General features: G+C 51.4%; 1 protein-coding gene across 2 annotated transcripts in view; it reads left to right on the top strand.

Moving 5' to 3' along the window:
* Window positions 1-20,551, top strand: part of LOC144806579 (uncharacterized) — a 229,783-nt gene that overhangs the window by 76,112 nt on the left and 133,120 nt on the right. The window lies entirely within an intron of this gene.

Here is a 20,551-nt window from a genome sequence, read left to right as displayed (position 1 = left end):
TCCGTAGTATTTGATGCTCCACAGGGTCCTACACGGAACCTGTATGGTGCATGGGAGTGACTCCTTCACTCCAAGGGAGATATTTCCGTAGTATTTGATGCTCCACAGGGTCCTACACGGAACCTGTATGGTGCATGGGAGTGACTCCTACACTCCAAGGGAGATACTTCCGTAGTATTTGATGCTCCACAGGGTCCTACACGGAACCTGTATGGTGCATGGGAGTGACTCCTTCACTCCAAGGGAGATACCTCCGTAGTCTTTGATGCTCCACAGGGTCCTACACGGAACCTGTATGGTGCAGGGGAGTGACTCCTTCACTCCAAGGGAGATACTTCCGTAGTCTTTGATGCTCCACAAGTTCCTACACGGAACCTGTATGGTGCATGGGAGTGACTCCTTCACTCCAAGGGAGATACTTCCGTAGTCTTTGATGCTCCACAGGGTCCTACACTGAACCTGTATGGTGCATGGGTGTGACTCCTTCACTCCAACGGAGATACTTCCGTAGTCTTTGATGCTCCACAGGGTCCTACACTGAACCTGTATGGTGCCGGAGAGTGACTCCTACACTCCAAGGGAGATACTTCCGTAGTCTTTGATGCTCCACAGGGTCCTACATGGAACCTGTATGGTGCATGGGAGTGACTCCTTCACTCCAAGGGAGATACTTCCGTAGTCTTTGATGCTCCACAGGGTCCTACACGGAACCTGTATGGTGCATGGGAGTGACTCCTTCACTCCAAGGGAGATACTTCCGTAGTCTTTGATGCTCCACAGGGTCCTACACGGAACCTGTATGGTGCATGGGAGTGACTCCTTCACTCCAAGGGAGATACTTCCGTACTCTTTGATCCTCCACAGGGTCCTACATGGAACCTGTATGGTGCATGGGAGTGACTCCTACACTCTAAGGGAGATACTCCCGTAGTCTTTGATGCTCCACAGGGTCCTACATGGAACCTGTATGGTGCATGGGAGTGACTCCTTCACTCCAAGGGAGATACTTCTGTAGTCTTTGATGCTCCACAGGGTCCTACACGGAACCTGTATGGTGCATGGGTGTGACTCCTTCACTCCAAGGGAGATACTTCCGTAGTCTTTGATGCTCCACAGGGCCCTACACGGAACCTTATGGTGCATGGGAGTGACTCCTTCACTCCAAGGGAGATACTTCCGTAGTCTTTGATGCTCCACAGGGTCCTACACGGAACCTGTATGGTGCATGGGAGTGACTCCTACACTCCAAGGGAGATACTTCCGTAGTCTTTGATGCTCCACAGGGTCCTACACTGATCCTGTATGGTGCATGGGAGTGACTCCTTCACTCCAAGGGAGATACTTCCGTAGTCTTTGATGCTCCACAGGGTCCTACACGGAACCTGTATGGTGCATGGGAGTGACTCCTTCACTCCAAGGGAGATACTTCCGTAGTCTTTGATGCTCCACAGGGTCCTACACGGAACCTGTATGGTGCATGGGAGTGACTCCTACACTCCAAGGGAGATACTTCCGTAGTCTTTGATGCTCCACAGGGTCCTACACTGATCCTGTATGGTGCATGGGAGTGACTCCTTCACTCCAAGGGAGATACTTTTGTAGTCTTTGATGCTCCACAGGGTCCTACACTGATCCTATATGGTGCATGGGAGTGACTCCTTCACTCCAAGGGAGATACTTCCGTAGTCTTTGATGCTCCACAGGGTCCTACACGGAACCTGTATGGTGCATGGGAGTGACTCCTACACTCCAAGGGAGATACTTCCGTAGTCTTTGATGCTCCACAGGGTCCTACACTGAATCTGTATGGTGCATGGGAGTGACTCCTTCATTCCAAGGGAGATACTTCCGTAGTCTTTGATGCTCCACAGGGTCCTACACTGAACCTGTATGGTGCATGGGAGTGACTCCTTCACTCCAAGGGAGATACTTCCGTAGTCTTTGATGCTCCACAGGGTCCTACACTGAACCTGTATGGTGCATGGGTGTGACTCCTTCACTCCAAGGGAGATACTTCCGTAGTCTTTGATGCTCCACAGGGTCCTACACTGATCATGTATGGTACATGGGAGTGACTCCTTCACTCCAAGGGAGATACTTCCGTTGTCTTTGATGCTCCACAGGGTCCTACACGGAACCTGTTTGGTGCAGGGGAGTGACTCCTTCACTCCAAGGGAGATACTTCCGTAGTCTTTGATGCTCCACAGGGTCCTACACGGAACCTGTATGGTGCGTGGGAGTGACTCCTTCACTCCAAGGGAGATACTTCCGTAGTCTTTGATGCTCCACAGGGTCCTACACTGAACCTGTATGGTGCATGGGAGTGACTCCTTCAATCCAAGGGAGATACTTCTGTAGTCTTTGATGCTCCACAGGGTCCTACACTGAACCTGTATGGTGCATGGGAGTGACTCCTTCACTCCAAGGGAGATACTTCCGTAGTCTTTGATGCTCCACAGGGTCCTACACGGATCCTGTATGGTGCATGGGAGTGACTCATTCACTCCAAGGGAGATACTTCTGTAGTCTTTGATGCTCCACAGGGTCCTACACGGAACTTGTATGGTGCATGGGAGTGACTCCTTCACTCCAAGGGAGATACTTCTGTAGTCTTTGATGCTCCACAGGGTCCTACACGGAACCTGTATGGTGCCGGGGAGTGACTCCTTCACTCCAAGGGAGATACTTCCGTAGTCTTTGATTCTCCACAGGGTCCTACACTGAACCTGTATGGTGCATGGGAGTGACTCCTTCACTCCAAGGGAGATACTTCCGTAGTCTTTGATGCTCCACAGGGTCCTACACGGATCCTGTATGGTGCATGGGAGTGACTCATTCACTCCAAGGGAGATACTTCTGTAGTCTTTGATGCTCCACAGGGTCCTACACGGAACTTGTATGGTGCATGGGAGTGACTCCTTTACTCCAAGGGAGATACTTCTGTAGTCTTTGATGCTCCACAGGGTCCTACACGGAACCTGTATGGTGCCTGGGAGTGACTCCTTCACTCCAAGGGAGATACTTCCGTAGTCTTTGATGCTCCACAGGGTCCTACACGGAACCTGTTTGGTGCATGGGAGTGACTCATTCACTCCAAGGGAGATACTTCTGTAGTCTTTGATGCTCCAGAGGGTCCTACACGGAACCTGTATGGTGCAGGGGAGTGACTCCTTCACTCCAAGGGAGATACTTCTGTAGTCTTTGATGCTCCACAGGGTCCTACACAGAACCTGTATGGTGCATGGGAGTGACTCCTTCACTCCAAGGGAGATACTTCTGTAGTCTTTGATGCTCCACAGGGTCCTACACTGATCCTGTATGGTGCATGGGAGTGACTCCTACACTCCAAGGGAGATACTTCTGTAGTCTTTGATGCTCCACAGGGTCCTACACGGAACCTGTATGGTGCATGGGAGTGACTCCTTCACTCCAAGGGAGATACTTCTGTAGTCTTTGATGCTCCACAGGGTCCTACACTGAACCTGTATGGTGCAGGGGAGTGACTCCTTCACTCCAAGGGAGATACTTCTGTAGTCTTTGATGCTCCACAGGGTCCTACACGGAACCTGTATGGTGCATGGGAGTGAGTCCTTCACTCCAAGGGAGATACTTCTGTAGTCTTTGATGCTCCACAGGGTCCTACACTGAACCTGTATGGTGCATGGGAGTGACTCCTTCACTCCAAGGGAGATACTTCCGTAGTCTTTGATGCTCCACAGGGTCCTACACGGATCCTGTATGGTGCATGGGAGTGACTCCTACACTCCAAGGGAGATACTTCTGTAGTCTTTGATGCTCCACAGGGTCCTACACGGAACCTGTATGGTGCATGGGAGTGACTCTTTCACTCATAGGGAGATACTTCCGTAGTCTTTGATGCTCCACAGGGTCCTACACTGAACCTGTATGGTGCAGGGGAGTGACTCCTTCACTCCAAGGGAGATACTTCCGTAGTCTTTGATGCTCCACAGGGTCCTACACTGAACCTGTATGGTGCCGGGGCGTGACTCCTTCACTCCAAGGGAGATACTTCTGTAGTCTTTGATGCTCCACAGGGTCCTACACTGAACCTGTATGGTGCATGGGAGTGACTCCTTCACTCCAAGGGAGATACTTCCGTAGTCTTTGATGCTCCACAGGGTCCTACACGGATCCTGTATGGTGCATGGGAGTGACTCATTCACTCCAAGGGAGATACTTCCGTAGTCTTTGATGCTCCACAGGGTCCTACACGGAACCTGTATGGTGCATGGGAGTGACTCCTTCACTCCAAGGGAGATACTTCCGTAGTCTTTGATGCTCCACAGGGTCCTACACGGAACCTGTATGGTGCATGGGAGTGACTCCTTCTCTCCAAGGGAGATACTTCCGTAGTCTTTGATGATCCACAGGGTCCTACACGGAACCTGTATGGTGCATGGGAGTGAGTCCTTCACTCCAAGGGAGATACTTCTGTAGTCTTTGATGCTCCACAGGGTCCTACACTGATCCTGTATGGTGCAGGGGAGTGACTCCTTCACTCCAAGGGAGATACTTCCGTAGTCTTTGATGCTCCACAGGGTCCTACACGGAACCTGTATGGTGCATGGGAGTGACTCCTTCACTCCAAGGGAGATACTTCTGTAGTCGTTGATGCTCCACATGGTCCTACACGGAACCTGTATGGTGCCGGGGAGTGACTCCTTCACTCCAAGGGAGATACTTCCGTAGTCTTTGATGCTCCACAGGGTCCTACACGGAACCTTTATGGTGCATGGGAGTGACTCCTTCACTCCAAGGGAGATACTCCCGTAGTCTTTGATGCTCCACAGGGTCCTACACGGAACCTGTATGGTGCATGGGAGTGACTCCTTCACTCCAAGGGAGATACTTCCGTAGTCTTTGATGCTCCACAGGGTCCTACACTGAACCTGTATGGTGCAGGGGAGTGACTCCTTCACTCCAAGGGAGATACTTCTGTAGTCTTTGATGCTCCACAGGGTCCTACACGGAACCTGTATGGTGCATGGGAGTGAGTCCTTCACTCCAAGGGAGATACTTCTGTAGTCTTTGATGCTCCACAGGGTCCTACACTGAACCTGTATGGTGCATGGGAGTGACTCCTTCACTCCAAGGGAGATACTTCCGTAGTCTTTGATGCTCCACAGGGTCCTACACGGATCCTGTATGGTGCATGGGAGTGACTCCTACACTCCAAGGGAGATACTTCTGTAGTCTTTGATGCTCCACAGGGTCCTACACGGAACCTGTATGGTGCATGGGAGTGACTCTTTCACTCATAGGGAGATACTTCCGTAGTCTTTGATGCTCCACAGGGTCCTACACTGAACCTGTATGGTGCAGGGGAGTGACTCCTTCACTCCAAGGGAGATACTTCCGTAGTCTTTGATGCTCCACAGGGTCCTACACTGAACCTGTATGGTGCCGGGGCGTGACTCCTTCACTCCAAGGGAGATACTTCTGTAGTCTTTGATGCTCCACAGGGTCCTACACTGAACCTGTATGGTGCATGGGAGTGACTCCTTCACTCCAAGGGAGATACTTCCGTAGTCTTTGATGCTCCACAGGGTCCTACACGGATCCTGTATGGTGCATGGGAGTGACTCATTCACTCCAAGGGAGATACTTCCGTAGTCTTTGATGCTCCACAGGGTCCTACACGGAACCTGTATGGTGCATGGGAGTGACTCCTTCACTCCAAGGGAGATACTTCCGTAGTCTTTGATGCTCCACAGGGTCCTACACGGAACCTGTATGGTGCATGAGAGTGACTCCTTCTCTCCAAGGGAGATACTTCCGTAGTCTTTGATGATCCACAGGGTCCTACACGGAACCTGTATGGTGCATGGGAGTGAGTCCTTCACTCCAAGGGAGATACTTCTGTAGTCTTTGATGCTCCACAGGGTCCTACACTGATCCTGTATGGTGCAGAGGAGTGACTCCTTCACTCCAAGGGAGATACTTCCGTAGTCTTTGATGCTCCACAGGGTCCTACACGGAACCTGTATGGTGCATGGGAGTGACTCCTTCACTCCAAGGGAGATACTTCTGTAGTCGTTGATGCTCCACAGGGTCCTACACGGAACCTGTATGGTGCCGGGGAGTGACTCCTTCACTCCAAGGGAGATACTTCCGTAGTCTTTGATGCTCCACAGGGTCCTACACGGAACCTTTATGGTGCATGGGAGTGACTCCTTCACTCCAAGGGAGATACTCCCGTAGTCTTTGATGCTCCACAGGGTCCTACACGGAACCTGTATGGTGCATGGGAGTGACTCCTTCACTCCAAGGGAGATACTTCCGTAGTCTTTGATGCTCCACAGGGTCCTACACGGAACCTGTATGGTGCATGGGAGTGACTCCTTCACTCCAAGGGAGATACTTCTGTAGTCTTTGATGCTCCACAGGGTCCTACACGGAACCTGTATGGTGCATGGGAGTGACTCCTTCACTCCAAGGGAGATACTTCTGTAGTCTTTGATGCTCTACAGGGTCCTACACGGAACCTGTATGGTGCATGGGAGTGACTCCTTCACTCCAAGGGAGATACTTCTGTAGTCTTTGATGCTCCACAGGGTCCTACATGGAACCTGTATGGTGCCCGGGAGTGACTCCTTCACTCCAAGGGAGATACTTCCGTAGTCTTTGATGCTCCACAGGGTCCTACACTGATCCTGTATGGTGCATGGTGTGGTTCTAAAAATCCGGACCCTGGTGTTTTCCCGATATCGAGGTCCAATACCCGTGTCACAAAACCTCAACGTACCAAGACGATTTTGGTATCTATGAACCGATAATAATTAGGACGTCATTCCTATGTATTTGCGTCACGATCGAGGGTTGCCAACACCCCAAAATCGTAGTTTCCGTCCCCATCCCTTAAACTCCATTTTGTGAACGGCATCCATCTTGCATCATGCCCTCATGTTAAGTCAATTAAAGGTTGAGCTTGATCAAAAGGGACACGTCCACCTTTCGTGACTTCCCCCTGACCTGTCCCAACTGACTCCATTGCCTTAGGCCAAACCTGTTTGGGCAGCTCCTCGCCCAGTGGCCGAATACGATAGCATCAATACATAACATTCCACAAACCATTCACTACATACAGACCATGCTTTCTGCAAACATGCACCTGTCCACATTCCTTGTTTATGGCCAGTTTTTTGACTGGGTTGTACCTTTCTTTATTTAAGGTTTCATCGATATCTGATGGGAGTTCCAGGCCTAACTGGGTAATCTATCAACAAACTGGACATCTAAAATATGGGCTTGCTTACATGACTCCGCTCTTTGTATTATTGTAGAAATATGTGTATAGCCATATCATAAACTCAGGAATTCTTGCTTGCAGCTATTATTTTTGTATATAAGGAGACGGCTGGTTCTGTAAAAACGAACAGTCTCCCGAGAACCTACTCTCCGTGTGGTGTACTTCTGGGGCACGTGTTACTTGGTAGCTACCAATAAAACTTGATCTTTGACGGTAACTAGAAGACTCAGTGTTTCTGTGGTCCGGAACAAGGGAGAACTCAGAGGTCTTCGGGTGCTACCCCCTGGCACCACCGGGTTCCTAAAAACCCGGCACCTCAGTGGGAGTGACTCCTTCACTCCAAGGGAGATACTGCCGTAGTCTTTGATGCTCCACAGGGTCCTACACTGAACCTGTATGGTGCATGGGAGTGACTCCTTCAATCCAAGGGAGATACTCCTGTAGTCTTTGATGCTCCACAGGGTCCTACACTGAACCTGTATGGTGCATGGGAGTGACTCCTTCACTCCAAGGGAGATACTTCCGTAGTCTTTGATGCTCCACAGTGTCCTACACGGATCCTGTATGGTGCATGGGAGTGACTCATTCACTCCAAGGGAGATACTTCTGTAGTCTTTGATGCTCCACAGGGTCCTACACGGAACTTGTATGGTGCATGGGAGTGACTCCTTCACTCCAAGGGAGATACTTCTGTAGTCTTTGATGCTCCACAGGGTCCTACACGGAACCTGTATGGTGCCGGGGAGTGACTCCTTCACTCCAAGGGAGATACTTCCGTAGTCTTTGATGCTCCACAGGGTCCTACACGGAACCTGTATGGTGCATGGGAGTGACTCATTCACTCCAAGGGAGATACTTCTGTAGTCTTTGATGCTCCAGAGGGTCCTACACGGAACCTGTATGGTGCAGGGGAGTGACTCCTTCACTCCAAGGGAGATACTTCCGTAGTCTTTGATGCTCCACAGGTTCCTACACAGAACCTGTATGGTGCATGGGAGTGACTCCTTCACTCCAAGGGAGATACTTCCGTAGTCTTTGATGCTCCACAGGGTCCTACACGGAACCTGTATGGTGCATGGGAGTGACTCCTTCACTCCAAGGGAGATACTTCCGTAGTCTTTGATGCTCCACAGGTTCCTACACAGAACCTGTATGGTGCATGGGAGTGACTCCTTCACTCCAAGGGAGATACTTCCGTAGTCTTTGATGCTCCACAGGGTCCTACACTGATCCTGTATGGTGCATAGGAGTGACTCCTTCACTCCAAGGGAGATACTTCCGTAGTCTTTGATGCTCCACAGGGTCCTACACGGAACCTGTATGGTGCATGGGAGTGACTCCTACACTCCAAGGGAGATAATTCTGTAGTCTTTGATGCTCCACAGGGTCCTACACGGATCCTGTATGGTGCATGGGAGAGACTCCTTCACTCCATGGGAGATACTTCCGTAGTCTTTGATGCTCCACATGGTCCTACACGGAACCTGTATGGTGCATGGGAGTGACTCCTTTACTCCAAGGGAGATACTTCTGTAGTCTTTGATGCTCCACAGGGTCCTACACGGAACCTGTATGGTGCCGGGGAGTGACTCCTTCACTCCAAGGGAGATACTTCCGTAGTCTTTGATGCTCCACAGGGTCCTACACGGAACCTGTATGGTGCATGGGAGTGACTCCTTCACTCCAAGGGAGATACTTCCGTAGTCTTTGATGCTCCACAGGGTCCTACACGGTACCTGTATGGTGCATGGGAGTGACTCCTACACTCCAAGGGAGATACTTCCGTAGTCTTTGATGCTCCACAGGGTCCTACACTGAACCTGTATGGTGCAGGGAAGTGACTCCTTCACTCCAAGGGAGATACTTCTGTAGTCTTTGATGCTCCACAGGGTGCTACACTGATCCTGTATGGTGCATGGGAGTGACTCCTTCACTCCAAGGGAGATACTTCCGTAGTCTTTGATGCTCCACAGGGTCCTACACGGAACCTGTATGGTGCATGGGAGTGACTCCTTCACTCCAAGGGAGATACTTCCGTAGTCTTTGATGCTCCACAGGGTCCTACACTGAACCTGTATGGTGCAGGGGAGTGACTCCTTCACTCCAAGGGAGATACTTCCATAGTCTTTGATGCTCCACAGGGTCCTACACTGATCCTGTATGGTGCATGGGAGTGACTCCTACACTCCAAGGGAGATACTTCTGTAGTCTTTGATGCTCCACAGGGTCCTACACGGAACCTGTATGGTGCATGGGAGTGACTCCTTCACTCCAAGGGAGATACTTCTGTAGTCTTTGATGCTCCACAGGGTCCTACACGGAACCTGTATGGTGCATGGGAGTGACTCCTTCACTCCAAGGGAGATACTTCTGTAGTCTTTGATGCTCGACAGGGTCCTACACGGAACCTGTATGGTGCATGGAAGTGACTCCTTCACTCCAAGGGAGATACTTCCGTAGTCTTTGATGCTCCACAGGGTCCTACACGGAACCTGTATGGTGCATGGGAGTGACTCCTTCACTCCAAGGGAGATACTTCTGTAGTCTTTGATGCTCCACAGGGTCCTACACTGATCCTGTATGGTGCATGGGAGTGACTCCTTCACTCCAAGGGAGATACTTCCGTAGTCTTTGATGCTCCACAGGGTCCTACACGGAACCTGTATGGTGCATGGGTGTGACTCCTTCACTCCAAGGGAGATACTTCCGTAGTCTTTCATGCTCCACAGGGTCCTACACGGAACCTGTATGGTGCATGGGAGTGACTCCTTCACTCCAAGGGAGATACTTCTGTAGTCTTTGATGCTCCACAGGGTCCTACACGGAACCTGTATGGTGCCGGGGAGTGACTCCTTCACTCCAAGGGAGATACTTCTGTAGTCGTTGATGCTCCACAGGGTCCTACACTGATCCTGTATGGTGCATTGGAGTGACTCCTACACTCCAAGGGAGATACTTCCGTAGTCTTTGATGCTCCACAGGGTCCTACACGGAACCTGTATGGTGCATGGGAGTGACTCCTTCACTCCAAGGGAGATACTTCTGTAGTCTTTGATGCTCCACAGGGTCCTACACGGAACCTGTATGGTGCATGGGAGTGACTCCTTCACTCCAAGGGAGATACTTCCGTAGTCTTTGATGCTCCACAGGGTCCTACACGGAACCTGTATGGTGCATGGGAGTGACTCCTTCACTCCAAGGGACATACTTCCGTAGTCTTTGATGCTCCACAGGGTCCTACACGGAACCTGTATGGTGCATGGGAGTGACTCTTTCACTCCAAGGGAGATACTTCTGTAGTCTTTGATGCTCCACAGGGTCCTACACTGAATCTGTATGGTGCATGGGAGTGACTCCTTCACTCCAAGGGAGATACTTCTGTAGTCTTTGATGCTCCACAGGGTCCTACACTGATCCTGTATGGTGCATGGGAGTGACTCCTACACTCCAAGGGAGATACTTCCGTAGTCTTTGATGCTCCACAGGGTCCTACACGGAACCTGTATGGTGCATGGGAGTGACTCCTTCACTCCAAGGGAGATACTCCCGTAGTCTTTGATGCTCCACAGGGTCCTACACGGAACCTGTATGGTGCATGGGAGTGACTCTTTGATGCTCCACAGGGTCCTACACGGAACCTGTATGGTGCATCGGAGTGACTCTTTGATGCTCCACAGGGTCCTACACGGAACCTGTATGGTGCATCGGAGTGACTCCTTCACTCCAAGGGAGATACTTCCGTAGTCTTTGATGCTCCACAGGGTCCTACACGGAACCTGTATGGTGCATCGGAGTGACTCCTTCACTCCAAGGGAGATACTTCCGTAGTCTTTGATGCTCCACAGGGTCCTACACTGATCCTGTATGGTGCATGGGAGTGACTCCTACACTCCAAGGGAGATACTTCCGTAGTCTTTGATGCTCCACAGGGTCCTACACGGAACCTGTATGGTGCATGGGAGTGACTCCTTCACTCCAAGGGAGATACTTCTGTAGTCTTTGATGCTCCACAGGGTCCTACACGGAACCTGTATGGTGCATGGGAGTGACTCCTTCACTCCAAGGGAGATACTTCCGTAGTCTTTGATGCTCCACAGGGTCCTACACGGAACCTGTATGGTGCATGGGAGTGACTCTTTGATGCTCCACAGGGTCCTACACGGAACCTGTATGGTGCATCGGAGTGACTCCTTCACTCCAAGGGAGATACTTCCGTAGTCTTTGATGCTCCACAGGGTCCTACACGGAACCTGTATGGTGCATGGGAGTGACTCCTTCACTCCAAGGGAGATACTTCCGTAGTCTTTGATGCTCCACAGGGTCCTACACTGATCCTGTATGGTGCATGGGAGTGACTCCTACACTCCAAGGGAGATACTTCCGTAGTCTTTGATGCTCCACAGGGTCCTACACGGAACCTGTATGGTGCATGGGAGTGACTCCTTCACTCCAAGGGAGATACTTCTGTAGTCTTTGATGCTCCACAGGGTCCTACACGGAACCTGTATGGTGCATGGGAGTGACTCCTTCACTCCAAGGGAGATACTTCCGTAGTCTTTGATGCTCCACAGGGTCCTACACGGAACCTGTATGGTGCATGGGAGTGACTCCTACACTCCAAGGGAGATACTTCTGTAGTCGTTGATGCTCCACAGGGTCCTACACTGATCCTGTATGGTGCATGGGAGTGACTCCTTCACTCCAAGGGAGATACTTCCGTAGTCTTTGATGCTCCACAGGGTCCTACACTTATCCTGTATGGTGCATGGGAGTGACTCCTTCACTCCAAGGGAGATACTTCCGTAGTCTTTGATGCTCCATAGGGTCCTACACTGATCCTGTATGGTGCCGGGGAGTGACTCCTTCACTCCAAGGGAGATACTTCCGTAGTCTTTGATGCTCCACAGGGTCCTACACTGAACCTGTATGGTGCATGGGAGTGACTCCTACACTCCAAGGGAAATACTTCCGTAGTATTTGATGCTCCACAGGGTCCTACACGGAACCTGTATGGTGCATGGGAGTGACTCCTTCACTCCAAGGGAGATATTTCCGTAGTATTTGATGCTCCACAGGGTCCTACACGGAACCTGTATGGTGCATGGGAGTGACTCCTTCACTCCAAGGGAGATACTTCTGTAGTCTTTGATGCTCCACAGGGTCCTACACGGAACCTGTATGGTGCATGGGAGTGACTCCTTCACTCCAAGGGAGATACCTCCGTAGTCTTTGATGCTCCACAGGGTCCTACACGGAACCTGTATGGTGCAGGGGAGTGACTCCTTCACTCCAAGGGAGATACTTCCGTAGTCTTTGATGCTCCACAGGTTCCTACACGGAACCTGTATGGTGCATGGGAGTGACTCCTTCACTCCAAGGGAGATACTTCCGTAGTCTTTGATGCTCCACAGGGTCCTACACTGAACCTGTATGGTGCATGGGAGTGACTCCTTCACTCCAAGGGAGATACTTCTGTAGTCTTTGATGCTCCACAGGGTCCTACACGGAACCTGTATGGTGCATGGGAGTGACTCCTTCACTCCAAGGGAGATACCTCCGTAGTCTTTGATGCTCCACAGGGTCCTACACGGAACCTGTATGGTTCAGGGGAGTGACTCCTTCACTCCAAGGGAGATACTTCCGTAGTCTTTGATGCTCCACAGGTTCCTACACGGAACCTGTATGGTGCATGGGAGTGACTCCTTCACTCCAAGGGAGATACTTCCGTAGTCTTTGATGCTCCACAGGGTCCTACACTGAACCTGTATGGTGCATGGGAGTGACTCCTTCACTCCAAGGGAGATACTTCCGAAGTCTTTGATGCTCCACAGGGTCCTACACGGAACCTGTATGGTGCATGGGAGTGACTCCTTCACTCCAAGGGAGATACTTCCGTAGTCTTTGATGCTCCACAGGGTCCTACACGGAACCTGTATGGTGCATGGGAGTGACTCTTTGATGCTCCACAGGGTCCTACACGGAACCTGTATGGTGCATCGGAGTGACTCCTTCACTCCAAGGGAGATACTTCCGTAGTCTTTGATGCTCCACAGGGTCCTACACGGAACCTGTATGGTGCATGGGAGTGACTCCTTCACTCCAAGGGAGATACTTCTGTAGTCTTTGATGCTCCACAGGGTCCTACACGGAACCTGTATGGTGCATGGGAGTGACTCCTTCACTCCAAGGGAGATACTTCCGTAGTCTTTGATGCTCCACAGTGTCCTACACGGAACCTGTATGGTGCATGGGAGTGACTCCTACACTCCAAGGGAGATACTTCTGTAGTCTTTGATGCTCCACAGGGTCCTACACTGAACCTGTATGGTGCAAGGGAGTGAGTCCTTCACTCCAAGGGAGATACTTCCGTAGTCTTTGATGCTCCACAGGGTCCTACACGGAACCTGTATGGTGCAAGGGAGTGAGTCCTTCACTCCAAGGGAGATACTTCCGTAGTCTTTGATGCTCCACAGGGTCCTACACGGAACCTGTATGGTGCATGGGAGTGACTCCTACACTCCGAGGGAGATACTTCCGTAGTCTTTGATGCTCCACAGGGTCCTGCACTTATCCTGTATGGTGCATGGGAGTGACTCCTTCACTCCAAGGGAGATACTTCCGTAGTCTTTGATGCTCCACAGGGTCCTACACTGATCCTGTATGGTGCCGGGGAGTGACTCCTACACTCCAAGGGAAATACTTCCGTAGTATTTGATGCTCCACAGGGTCCTACACGGAACCTGTATGGTGCATGGGAGTGACTCCTTCACTCCAAGGGAGATATTTCCGTAGTATTTGATGCTCCACAGGGTCCTACACGGAACCTGTATGGTGCATGGGAGTGACTCCTTCACTCCAAGGGAGATACTTCTGTAGTCTTTGATGCTCCACAGGGTCCTACACGGAACCTGTATGGTGCATGGGAGTGACTCCTTCACTCCAAGGGAGATACCTCCGTAGTCTTTGATGCTCCACAGGGTCCTACACGGAACCTGTATGGTGCAGGGGAGTGACTCCTTCACTCCAAGGGAGATACTTCCGTAGTCCTTGATGCTCCACAGGTTCCTACACGGAACCTGTATGGTGCATGGGAGTGACTCCTTCACTCCAAGGGAGATACTTCCGTAGTCTTTGATGCTCCACAGGGTCCTACACTGAACCTGTATGGTGCATGGGTGTGACTCCTTCACTCCAACGGAGATACTTCCGTAGTCTTTGATGCTCCACAGGGTCCTACACTGAACCTGTATGGTGCCGGGGAGTGACTCCTACACTCCAAGGGAGATACTTCCGTAGTCTTTGATGCTCCACAGGGTCCTACATGGAACCTGTATGGTGCATGGGAGTGACTCCTTCACTCCAAGGGAGATACTTCCGTAGTCTTTGATGCTCCACAGGGTCCTACACGGAACCTGTATGGTGCATGGGAGTGACTCCTTCACTCCAAGGGAGATACTTCCGTAGTCTTTGATGCTCCACAGGGTCCTACACGGAACCTGTATGGTGCATGGGAGTGACTCCTACACTCCAAGGGAGATACTTCCGTAGTCTTTGATGCTCCACAGGGTCCTACACTGATCCTGTATGGTGCATGGGAGTGACTCCTTCACTCCAAGGGAGATACTTTTGTAGTCTTTGATGCTCCACAGGGTCCTACACTGAACCTGTATGGTGCATGGGAGTGACTCCTTCACTCCAAGGGAGATACTTCTGTAGTCTTTGATGCTCCACAGGGTCCTACACTGATCCTGTATGGTGCATGGGAGTGACTCCTACACTCCAAGGGAGATACTTCTGTAGTCTTTGATGCTCCACAGGGTCCTACACGGAACCTGTATGGTGCATGGGAGTGACTCCTTCACTCCAAGGGAGATACTTCTGTAGTCTTTGATGCTCCACAGGGTCCTAAGCGGAACCTGTATGGTGCCGGGGAGTGACTCCTTCACTCCAAGGGAGATACTTCCGTAGTCTTTGATGCTCCACAGGGTCCTACACGGAACCTGTATGGTGCATGGGAGTGACTCCTACACTCCAAGGGAGATACTTCTGTAGTCTTTGATGCTCCACAGGGTCCTACACTGATCCTGTATGGTGCATGGGAGTGACTCCTTCACTCCAATGGAGATACTTCCGTAGTCTTTGATGCTCCACAGGGTCCTACACGGAACCTGTATGGTGCATGGGTGTGACTCCTTCACTCCAAGGGAGATACTTCCGTAGTCTTTCATGCTCCACAGGGTCCTACACGGAACCTGTATGGTGCATGGGAGTGACTCCTTCACTCCAAGGGAGATACTTCTGTAGTCTTTGATGCTCCACAGGGTCCTACACGGAACGTGTATGGTGCCGGGGAGTGACTCCTTCACTCCAAGGGAGATACTTCTGTAGTCGTTGATGCTCCACAGGGTCCTACACTGATCCTGTGTGGTGCATTGGAGTGACTCCTACACTCCAAGGGAGATACTTCCGTAGTCTTTGATGCTCCACAGGGTCCTACACGGAACCTGTATGGTGCATGGGAGTGACTCCTTCACTCCAAGGGAGATACTTCTGTAGTCTTTGATGCTCCACAGGGTCCTACACGGAACCTGTATGGTGCATGGGAGTGACTCCTTCACTCCAAGGGAGATACTTCCGTAGTCTTTGATGCTCCACAGGGTCCTACACGGAACCTGTATGGTGCATGGGAGTGACTCCTTCACTCCAAGGGAGATACTTCCGTAGTCTTTGATGCTCCACAGGGTCCTACACGGAACCTGTATGGTGCATGGGAGTGACTCCTTCACTCCAAGGGAGATACTTCTGTAGACTTTGATGGTCCACAGGGTACTACACGGAACCTGTATGGTGCCGGGGAGTGACTCCTTCACTCCAAGGGAGATACTTCCGTAGTCTTTGATGCTCCACAGGGTCCTACACTGAACCTGTATGGTGCACGGGAGTGACTCCTTCACTCCAAGGGAGATACTTCCGTAGTCTTTGATGCTCCACAGGGTCCTACACGGAACCTGTATGGTGCCGGGGAGTGAATCCTTCACTCCAAGGGAGATACTTCCGTAGTCTTTGATGCTCCACAGGGTCCTACACTGAACCTGTATGGTGCCGGGGAGTGACTCCTTCACTCCTAGGGAGATACTTCCGTAGTCGTTGATGCTCCACAGGGTCCTACACTGATCCTGTATGGTGCATGGGAGTGACTCCTTCACTCCAAGGGACATACTTCCGTAGTCTTTGATGCTCCACAGGGTCCTACACGGAACCTGTATGGTGCATGGGAGTGACTCTTTCACTCCAAGGGAGATACTTCTGTAGTCTTTGATGCTCCACAGGGTCCTACCCTGAATCTGTATGGTGCATGGGAGTGACTCCTTCACTCCAAGGGAGATACTTCTGTAGTCTTTGATGCTCCACAGGGTCCTACACTGATCCTGTATGGTGCATGGGAGTGACTCCTACACTCCAAGGGAGATACTTCCGTAGTCTTTGATGCTCCACAGGGTCCTACACGGAACCTGTATGGTGCATGGGAGTGACTCCTTCACTCCAAGGGAGATACTTCCGTAGTCTTTGATGCTCCACAGGGTCCTACACTGAACCTGTATGGTGCATGGGAGTGACTCCTTCACTCCAAGGGAGATACTTCCGAAGTCTTTGATGCTCCACAGGGTCCTACACGGAACCTGTATGGTGCATGGGAGTGACTCCTTCACTCCAAGGGAGATACTTCCGTAGTCTTTGATGCTCCACAGGGTCCTACACGGAACCTGTATGGTGCATGGGAGTGACTCTTTGATGCTCCACAGGGTCCTACACGGAACCTGTATGGTGCATCGGAGTGACTCCTTCACTCCAAGGGAGATACTTCCGTAGTCTTTGATGCTCCACAGGGTCCTACACGGAACCTGTATGGTGCATGGGAGTGACTCCTTCACTCCAAGGGAGATACTTCAGTAGTATTTGATGCTCCACAGGGTCCTACACTGATCCTGTATGGTGCATGGGAGTGACTCCTACACTCCAAGGGAGATACTTCCGTAGTCTTTGATGCTCCACAGGGTCCTACACGGAACCTGTATGGTGCATGGGAGTGACTCCTTCACTCCAAGGGAGATACTTCTGTAGTCTTTGATGCTCCACAGGGTCCTACACGGAACCTGTATGGTGCATGGGAGTTACTCCTTCACTCCAAGGGAGATACTTCCGTAGTCTTTGATGCTCCACAGGGTCCTACACGGAACCTGTATGGTGCATGGGAGTGACTCCTACACTCCAAGGGAGATACTTCTGTAGTCGTTGATGCTCCACAGGGTCCTACACTGATCCTGTATGGTGCATGGGAGTGACTCCTTCACTCCAAGGGAGATACTTCCGTAGTCTTTGATGCTCCACAGGGTCCTACACTTATCCTGTATGGTGCATGGGAGTGACTCCTTCACTCCAAGGGAGATACTTCCGTAGTCTTTGATGCTCCACAGGGTCCTACACTGATCCTGTATGGTGCCGGGGAGTGACTCCTTCACTCCAAGGGAGATACTTCCGTAGTCTTTGATGCTCCACAGGGTCCTACACTGAACCTGTATGGTGCATGGGAGTGACTCCTACACTCCAAGGGAAATACTTCCGTAGTATTTGATGCTCCACAGGGTCCTACACGGAACCTGTATGGTGCATGGGAGTGACTCCTTCACTCCAAGGGAGATATTTCCGTAGTATTTGATGCTCCACAGGGTCCTACACGGAACCTGTATGGTGCATGGGAGTGACTCCTTCACTCCAAGGGAGATACTTCTGTAGTCTTTGATGCTCCACAGGGTCCTACACGGAACCTGTATGGTGCATGGGAGTGACTCCTTCACTCCAAGGGAGATACCTCCGTAGTCTTTGATGCTCCACAGGGTCCTACACGGAACCTGTATGGTGCAGGGGAGTGACTCCTTCACTCCAAGGGAGATACTTCCGTAGTCTTTGATGCTCCACAGGTTCCTACACGGAACCTGTATGGTGCATGGGAGTGACTCCTTCACTCCAAGGGAGATACTTCCATAGTCTTTGATGCTCCACAGGGTCCTACACTGAACCTGTATGGTGCATGGGAGTGACTCCTTCACTCCAAGGGAGATACTTCTGTAGTCTTTGATGCTCCACAGGGTCCTACACGGAACCTGTATGGTGCATGGGAGTGACTCCTTCACTCCAAGGGAGATACCTCCGTAGTCTTTGATGCTCCACAGGGTCCTACACGGAACCTGTATGGTTCAGGGGAGTGACTCCTTCACTCCAAGGGAGATACTTCCGTAGTCTTTGATGCTCCACAGGTTCCTACACGGAACCTGTATGGTGCATGGGAGTGACTCCTTCACTCCAAGGGAGATACTTCCGTAGTCTTTGATGCTCCACAGGGTCCTACACTGAACCTGTATGGTGCATGGGAGTGACTCCTTCACTCCAAGGGAGATACTTCCGAAGTCTTTGATGCTCCACAGGGTCCTACACGGAACCTGTATGGTGCATGGGAGTGACTCCTTCACTCCAAGGGAGATACTTCCGTAGTCTTTGATGCTCCACAGGGTCCTACACGGAACCTGTACGGTGCATGGGAGTGACTCTTTGATGCTCCACAGGGTCCTACACGGAACCTGTATGGTGCATCGGAGTGACTCCTTCACTCCAAGGGAGATACTTCCGTAGTCTTTGATGCTCCACAGGGTCCTACACGGAACCTGTATGGTGCATGGGAGTGACTCCTTCACTCCAAGGGAGATACTTCCGTAGTCTTTGATGCTCCACAGGGTCCTACACGGAACCTGTATGGTGCATGGGAGTGACTCCTTCACTCCAAGGGAGATACTTCCGTAGTCTTTGATGCTCCACAGGGTCCTACACGGAACCTGTATGGTGCATGGGAGTGACTCCTACACTCCAAGGGAGATACTTCTGTAGTCTTTGATGCTCCACAGGGTCCTACACTGAACCTGTATGGTGCAAGGGAGTGAGTCCTTCACTCCAAGGGAGATACTTCCGTAGTCTTTGATGCTCCACAGGGTCCTACACGGAACCTGTATGGTGCATGGGAGTGACTCCTACACTCCGAGGGAGATACTTCCGTAGTCTTTGATGCTCCACAGGGTCCTACACTGAACCTGTATGGTGCATGGGAGTGACTCCTTCACTCCAAGGGAGATACTTCTGTAGTCGTTGATGCTCCACAGGGTCCTACACTGATCCTGTATGGTGCATGGGAGTGACTCCTTCACTCCAAGGGAGATACTTCCGTAGTCTTTGATGCTCCACAGGGTCCTGCACTTATCCTGTATGGTGCATGGGAGTGACTCCTTCACTCCAAGGGAGATACTTCCGTAGTCTTTGATGCTCCACAGGGTCCTACACTGATCCTGTATGGTGCCGGGGAGTGACTCCTTCACTCCAAGGGAGATACTTCCGTAGTCTTTGATGCTCCACAGGGTCCTACACTGAACCTGTATGGTGCATGGGAGTGACTCCTACACTCCAAGGGAAATACTTCCGTAGTATTTGATGCTCCACAGGGTCCTACACGGAACCTGTATGGTGCATGGGAGTGACTCCTTCACTCCAAGGGAGATATTTCCGTAGTATTTGATGCTCCACAGGGTCCTACACGGAACCTGTATGGTGCATGGGAGTGACTCCTTCACTCCAAGGGAGATACTTCTGTAGTCTTTGATGCTCCACAGGGTCCTACACGGAACCTGTATGGTGCATGGGAGTGACTCCTTCACTCCAAGGGAGATACCTCCGTAGTCTTTGATGCTCCACAGGGTCCTACACGGAACCTGTATGGTGCAGGGGAGTGACTCCTTCACTCCAAGGGAGATACTTCCGTAGTCCTTGATGCTCCACAGGTTCCTACACGGAACCTGTATGGTGCATGGGAGTGACTCCTTCACTCCAAGGGAGATACTTCCGTAGTCTTTGATGCTCCACAGGGTCCTACACTGAACCTGTATGGTGCATGGGTGTGACTCCTTCACTCCAACGGAGATACTTCCGTAGTCTTTGATGCTCCACAGGGTCCTACACTGAACCTGTATGGGCCGGGGAGTGACTCCTACACTCCAAGGGAGATACTTCCGTAGTCTTTGATGCTCCACAGGGTCCTACATGGAACCTGTATGGTGCATGGGAGTGACTCCTTCACTCCAAGGGAGATACTTCCGTAGTCTTTGATGCTCCACAGGGTCCTACACGGAACCTGTATGGTGCATGGGAGTGACTCCTTCACTCCAAGGGAGATACTTCCGT

Source organism: Lissotriton helveticus, assembly GCF_964261635.1.
Source record: "Lissotriton helveticus chromosome 1_1 unlocalized genomic scaffold, aLisHel1.1 SUPER_1_unloc_9, whole genome shotgun sequence".
NCBI lineage: Eukaryota > Metazoa > Chordata > Amphibia > Caudata > Salamandridae > Lissotriton > Lissotriton helveticus.
This window is presented reverse-complemented; position numbering and strand designations above follow the sequence as displayed.